General features: G+C 36.7%; 1 non-coding gene across 1 annotated transcript; it reads left to right on the forward strand.

Annotated features, from left to right (window-relative positions):
- The first annotated feature begins 3787 nt into the window (after positions 1–3787).
- On the forward strand, positions 3788–3947 carry LOC122800552. Its single transcript, XR_006364580.1, has one exon. It is a non-coding gene; the product is annotated as a U1 spliceosomal RNA (small nuclear RNA).
- Positions 3948–8235: the final 4288 nt, after the last annotated feature.

Consider the following 8235-nt stretch of genomic DNA (forward strand, 5'->3'; position numbering starts at 1 on the left):
ACTTAAGTAAGAGGTGGTAAGTTTCACAGCCGCCACGCTAAAGGATAACACTGCCCAAGATGCAGAATCCTTTACAATTGCACTCTATGAGCACCTACAAGGATGCATGGATCATGCCATCCCTAGCAAAACCAAGACTCACCCTAAGAGAAGGAAACCAGTCTGGTGGAACCCTGCCATAAACAGGTTATACAACAAAAGGAGGAAACTAGTTCAGAAAAAAAGCAAATCCCAAGAAGGAAAGACATCCCTGATCAGTAACAGTAAGAAACTAAGGTCCCTCATAAAATCATCCAAGGCTAACTTCGAAAGAAAAATAGCCAAGGAGTTGAAAGATAACCATAAAGCCTTCTTTAGCTATGTCAAAAATATAAGTGGCAACCCGCAGATATGCTCTGAGATAAACTGACCCTACTGATATTGTCAACATACTGGTAGATGGATTCACTGCAAACTTCACCTCCCTCTCACCTTCAAAAGGGCCCACAACAATACCGGAAAACTGTAGTGTCCCAGAAATCACAGAAGCACAGGTGAAAACAGCCCTTTCAAAAGCCAAAAACACAGCATCAATGGGGCCAGATTGTGTCCCAGGCTGCGTCTTGCATGAACTACTGAACTAACTAACCCCCCACCTAAACATGCTGTTCAACCTCAGCCTCTCCACAGGCTACATGCCCATAGAATGGCACACAGCAATGGTTATTCCGCTCCACAAAGGAGGAGCCAGAACTGACCCTGGTAACTATCACCCCATAAGCCTGACTAGCCTGGTCTGCAAGGCTATGGAGCGAATCATCATGAAACTCATTAACAAAGACATTGGGAACCTCCAAACACTTGATCCAACCCAGTTCGGCTTTGTTAAGAGCAGATCATGCCTACTAAACCTGGTTGACTTCTTCAAGACAGTTACCAAGGCAATAGACGAGGGAAAGGTAGTTCACACAGCCTACCTTGATCTTGTCAAGGCGTTCAACACCATTCCTCACTCAGGTATTATAGAAAAACTCACCAGCCTGAGCATAAACCCCTACGTCACAAGATGGGTTGCCAACTGCCTTACAGACAGAACTCACATGGTAAGAATAGCGGGCTCCAGGTCTGACTCTAAGCCAGTCACAAGTGGTGTCCCGCAAGGCTCAGTTTTGGGACCCCTACTGTTTGGCATATATTTCTCAGAAGTACAGGCAAACACAGGAGGACTATGGCTAACCAAGTTTGCCAATGACTGCAAACTGGGAGCCATAATTGACTCTCCGGCTGACACGGACATCCTCCAAAAAGGCCTTACTGAGACAGACACCTGGTGTCAAAGTCATGTCCTCAAGCTAAATGCCAAAAAATGTATAGTTATCCCGAATGGGAAAAACAAAACACCCATGAATTACCACATAGGCGGCAGGCTCCTTAATACAAAAGAGGTAATAAGAGATCTAGGGACCCAGGTAGATAGTAATCTCTTCTTTGACAATCATATTGCCAAAGTAGTTAAAAAATCCTTCTATGTGGCCCATCTAATTACTAAGGGGTTTGCATCTAGAAATAAAGAGGTTATGTTGCCCCTCTACTCTTCACTCATCAGACCAATCATAGAGTACAATGCCCCATTTGGGATGTACCTCACAAGACACTTCCAACAGCTTGAAAGAGCACAAAAGCACCTCACCAAGAGGATTACTGGCCTCAAACATATGTCCTATGCAGCCCGACTGAAAAAACTCCGGCTGTACTCAGTGGTATATCGCTTACTGAGAGGTGATCTCTGCCTGACTTACAAAGCCATGTCCAACTCAGAATTGATGGACATGCTCCATCTAAAGAAATCCAAGTCACTGTGAGCCACATGCTCTAGTGAGCTAAACCTCACCACAACAATAAATAGAACATGCTGGAGGGATAGATTCCTGTCACAGATTCCCCATGCTTTGGAACAAAATTCCTAACTACATTAGGCAGAGCCCCTCACTAACACTCTTCAAAAGAAGCCTTGATGAGTGGATGGGTAACAGAAAGTACACCCCTGGGATAACTTCATTGGCTCTGCTTGACAGAGGCTCAGTTAATTAATCAATGGGGCGGTGAAACCCGACACACTCTGGCTAGGCTTATAAATGCCCTCAAGCAGATAGCCTAGTACCTACCTATGAACATATATAAATATATATATATATATATATATATATATATATATATATATATATATATATATATATATATGCATTTACACATACATAGATATATATGTATGTATATATATATATATATATATATATATATATATATATATATATATATATATATATATATATATATATATATATCTAGGACGTTTGCTCGACTGAGCAAACGTCCAAATCCATACAACCCGAACACACTTTAACGAAAACGCTTTTATCGAAAAAGAGCTTTTGTTAAAGCGTGTGACAAAAAAAAAAACACTTCATTTACATTTTAGCAGGGGGCCCACACCCACCCTACTTAAATATTCTCCCTCTGAGACAGCACTACAGTGGGGAAAAGTGACATTTCCCTTACCCGCACTATAGTACAGCCTCGGCAACAGTCATACTTATATATGGGTTCCTATCAGCATTTCGATTGTTGAAAATGCCAAATTTAATTTAATCGAACTGAAATGTGGGCCGTCATAGGAGTTTGCTATTTCCTCAACTGCCGTGCGGTCTCAGAGTTGGTATATTTAAGTAGGGGGGGTGTGGGGGGCACAGCCCCCCTCATTTGGGGGTGTGGGTCAGTGTTTAAAGTATTGACATTTTTTTTTTTTTGCACAGAACACCGATTACTTTCCTTGGGAAAGAAATCGATGTTGCGTCAGTTCTTTCTTTTGAGATTTCAAACATTTCAGTTCGATTAAATTGCATTTGGCGTTTTCAGCATTCAATATGCTGATATCGACCCCTTCAGATAGTCAAACTTTTAAAAGTTTGACTTTCTTTATGGCCGAGACCATATGATAGAACTTGTAAAAGTTTGAATGTGTCTGAATGGGGATCTCCATAGAGTGCGGAATGGGAAGATTTCCCTTTACCGCATTGTAGCCTGATCTTGGAGTTGGTATATGCAAATAGTGGGGATGTGGCGGGAGCAGGGGAGCTTGCCCTCTTGCTAGCACTGTTTAGTTCTTTTTCTTTTGTTTATTTATTTTTTTCACATTGTCGAACATTCAAATGTTTGATCTTATGGGCTCAGCCATATGAAAGTCGAACATTTGGATGTTCGATTATGTGAAGTAGACCCATATATATATATATATATATATATATATATATATATATATATATATATATTTTTTTTTTTATTTGTATATATATATATATATATATATATATATATATATATATATATGTGTGTGTGTGTGTGTGTGTGTGTGTGTGTGTGTGTGTGTGTATATATATATATATATATATATATATATATATATATATATATATAGATATATATCTGTGTGTGTGTGTGTGTGTGTGTGTGTGTGTGTGTGTGTGTGTGTGTGTGTATGTGTGTGTGTGTGTGTGTGTGTGTGTGTGTGTGTGTGTGTGTGTGTGTGTGTGAATATATATCTATAAATATACATATATATATATCAGACATACATTTTATATATATGTATATATATATATATATATATATATATATATGTATATATATATATATATATATATAGAGAGAGAGAGAGATAGATATATGTGTATATATACACTTAATAGGATATGAGAGAGTACCTGTATATAGTGATAGATAAATGCAGATATGAATATAAAATGACAAAATAGTTATCTGGCACGGGGAATACCATGATAAAGAAGGTGGTTTCCCTAGTGTGTTACCTTTCCATTGCACAGTTCAGTTGGGTTGTTCCTTGTGATTTTCCCAAATGTGGGAAACTCAACTGCATAATTTGTAATTATGACCAGGCCCTAGAACTGGTGGTAGTGCTTCAGTTCTAATCAAAAGGAAAACTTAAATTAGAGTTGTGGATTGCAGCAATTCTCATACTACAGATGACAAGAGTCCCAGTTGAATACTCTGTCACATCCCATTAGGTGGGGATGCTCACATGTGGATTTCTACTGCTTACACCCCCACCCTCTTCTGTCTCTGTTTCACATAAAACTCTACAACATATCTTCCTTAAAGGCATACGTAACAACACAGTTATTCTCGGTGATGAAAGACTTTTTGACTCTGAAGAAAATGTTGCAGCAATTAGCCTTGCCCAAATAACTGGTTTTAGCTCCATTCTTCACCTAATATAACCTACATACAGAATAGGGGCCTTCACAGTGAAATACTTCCCAGTAGTCTGAGTGACCACTAACTCATTAAATCCATTTGGTCATTCAGAACACATAATTGAAGGAGGATTGTTCCCAAAGAATAAGCTACCAAATCTCAACACCCTGCGTAATGATTAGACTCATCTGTATGCCATGTCTGAACCCGCCTCTGATTTAGAATTTTCAACACAAAACTGACCACAGTTTAAGATACACTGTACCTCCTTACAAAAAGAAGGCTTAGATCACAGTGTTGCCCTAATTCTTGTAAAGAGTAGAGCAACAGGATTGATTTAATATGAATTTTCTGAATAATAAGTATGAAACTCTAATGTCTGACATTACTAACTGACTGTAATCTTTATCAATTTCTCGAAGTATAAAAAAGAAACATGCAGAAATACGAGATAAAATCAGGGATGTTCTGCAGAGCTGGTAACATTTGGGAAAAATGGACAGCAGGCAGAAATGAAATACTTTTCCATAGTTTTAATGGCTTTAAAAGCTGTTAAACTTTTTGTTTGCAAGTGTGGCAGAACAATGTTTTAAAAGCTTTTATACCTTCTGCCTCTGCTGTTTGCTTTCTGGCGGTTTCTTTGCAATATGAGACCCAATCTTAATAGCATTTGTGTGTCCTTAACAAATGGTTGTTTAGTCCCTGTAAGCACTGATAAGGTTAGGTCTTGTGCTAGGGAAGTGCTTAACAAGTTTATCTCTGTCCCATTTTCAGAGAGTATCTACAGTGCTCCATGCACTACAAAATTGTTCACATATTTAATGAGCTTTATTATGATAAGAAGCTTGTAGAATAATGGAAGCCATCTGATACATATTTTAATGAAAAAAATCTATGAACGAAGGAAATTAGTAAAACCTGAAGCTGCTATTCATGTAGAGGGTGTGCCTTTGCTTCTCTGTATAGCATCATGCCTCACAACCTGAGTTACTAAGTATTCTGTGAGGCTGCCTTTCTTTAAAATAAAGGGAGACTAGGTTTCATTGAAAACTATGTCATCTGTATTTGAGAGGTAATATAATATCACAGTATATTTAATATTTGAAGGTGTCAGTGCAAATGACCATCTACATCGGTTGATATGTAATTTTGCATATATATATATATATATATATATTTTTTTTTTTATGTTTAATCACTTTGCCCTGGCTTTGATTTTATACTTTTATTTAGAGCATTTACATTTGATTACATGGGAATTGACTAAGCAGTAGTCACTCAGAATATGGTTCTGTACTAGTACTTCTTTATAAACTAATGCAAAACATACAATATTATATAACTACTTGCTGCTTGCATTCATCCTTCTACATGTTTTAAAAAGTAAAAAAAAAGAGAAAATTCAACATATATGCCAGTAATGCATGTATTGATATGAGTATGCATGCATTAGCTGGGAGAGCCAGGCCTGTAAGAATGGCAGTATCCAAAGGATGGATTGTATGTATGGGTCATTTTCTTTTTCCTCCTAGTCATTTATTTTGACTTTCTCCTTTTCTTTTTTCTAATTTTTTCCTATATTTTCTGAATCTTCTGCTCACTCTGTATTTGTATCCTGAACTTGAAAGCTGTCATCTCTAGTATCAGATTTAGCAGGGGGTTGAGTAATCTTTACTGGCAGAGGGCATTTTTTTCATAAATGTTTACTATTTATACTTTACCTACTATTCTATATCTCATCAACCCAATGAATTACATATGTAGCAACAGTTTTCCAAGCTGTGCTGACTGAGCAATACAGTCACCCACAGCATGTCTAGATTTGCTATCAGTAATAGTAAGGAAATTAGTCAATTTCTGGCATAAGGAACACAAATTTCCAATGTTATTGTGTATTACCTTTATATATACACAACATTTAATACATTGGAAAAGATATCTGCTTTTCAGCAAATTATTAATAGCATACTTATTTAATAAATCCATTCTCTGTGAATTTTAGAAGAAAAAAAAATTCTAAATCAATGATAAAGGAGTTCACAGAAACTAGAACAATCATTAGATTAAGTCAAATTTTATGACAACATTGTGAAAACAATATAAAAAACAATATTAAATGAAGTACACTGAGCTGATATTGTAGAAATACTTGGACAAGTACTAGGAAATGCTTCATAAAATACTTATCCTGAGCCATCATGCCAGTCATGTATATCCTACTAAGATACTGCATGAGTCTATGTCACACACAAACCTTTGCATTAGCTTGTTAACTCTGTTCACAGCTGCAGTTCAAGTTATAACTAGTTAGGCTCCTTCTGAAAGGTATAGTGTGTATCTGTTGGAACCCACTACCAGCAAACAGTAACAATCAACAGTAAAAAAGCAAATATAAATTGAATAGAGCTCATCCAACCAAACATTCATGTAAGAATGCATAAACTACACTGTACTACAGGATGGTTTGATATCAGTCTGGAATGTTCTGCCAACACTCTTTGAAATTACAACGTTTTAGAACCCTTGGGAAGACTAGAATGTGACAACCTACAATCTAACCCTTTTACCAAGAAACATTAAAGTTAGAGATATAAGTAAAATACAAATCAAATAAAGCTCTTCCTACTAAACAGTTATGCTGGAAAGCAGAAGCCAACATGGGATTGCTTGTGGTAAGGTATGGTAATCGCTGATTGTGCAGCAAACTTTTCAGAAGCAGTATGCTTATGAATAACAAATGCCAAGTCACCAGCAAAAAGAACTGGTACTAGTATTTTATCGAAAGGAAATTCCCAGAGAAATTATTAATGATCAAGGCACTACATTCATGTCCAGAGCATCGCATGAACTCTATGATTTCTTTAAGGTGAAAGAGTTGAGAACATCTGTCTAACACTGTCAAATAGATTAGATAGTTTAATGCTTTAAAAAAACAGTATTAGGAATATTGGGACAAGCTGATTCCATGTATTCTTTTGATGTAATGGAAATACTCCAAGTCTCTACCAGATTTGTTTTCATTTGAACATAATATGGCAAACATCCTTGAGCTTTGTTAGTTATGACGAAGGATGCATAGGAAGAGGAAAATATTCCTTTTAAGAGAAGGATAAGACCTTATACAGAACATCAGGAAAGTCTCATGCCTAATGCAAGAGAATATGTGGAGAGAGCACAGGAAAAATAAAGGAAAGCATGTAAGTGAAATTCTTAGCTTATAGACAGGAGATGAAGGGCATATTTTGGTATTCACTTCCAAGAACAAATTCCTTGTCAAGTGGCAAGGCCCTTTTAGGAGAAGTAAATAGAGTGAGACAAACTGGAAAGAGGAAATCTGAACAGTTATATCACATAAGCAACAGCTGTTGGGAGAAACTGAGATTTCTGTAGTATGTACATTTGCAAAAGTTAAAAAGCAAAGGGAATATCCTGACATCAAGATAGGTGAGAAATTTTCAGTAACTCAGATACATTAAGTTAACAAATGTGCTCAAGGATATGGTACATGATTTTAGAACTGCCTGACAGAACTAATTAAGTCCAACAGAACATTGAATACATCCCAGGTGAAAAGGTAAATCTGAAATCATATTGATGTTAGAATCCCAATGCAAAGCAGATAAGTAAGACATACAGAGAATGCTTAAGCGTAAGTTGTAGAACCAATTCCAGTGTACTGGTTTCCAAACCCGAAGGGACTATTTGATTTTGAAATTATATTAGACCACTGAATGGTATCTCCAAATCTGATTCCTATTCCATGCCAAGAGTAGATGATCTAGTTGAAAAATTGAGCAATGCTATATTTATGTCCACTTTGGACATGACCAAAGATTACTGGAAAAAACTTTTAACTTTATAGGTCACACCATGTGACCTTTTTTACTATAAGGTTGTGTCATTTGACCTTCATGGATCTCCAGCAATGTTTCAGAGGCATATAGATTGGATTGTTAGACCCACACAAGGTAAACAACAGGTTAT

The sequence above is a fragment of the Protopterus annectens genome, chromosome 4.part0 (assembly GCF_019279795.1).
Source record: "Protopterus annectens isolate FY-2018-M chromosome 4.part0, PAN1.0, whole genome shotgun sequence".
Taxonomy (NCBI): Eukaryota; Metazoa; Chordata; order Ceratodontiformes; family Protopteridae; genus Protopterus; species Protopterus annectens.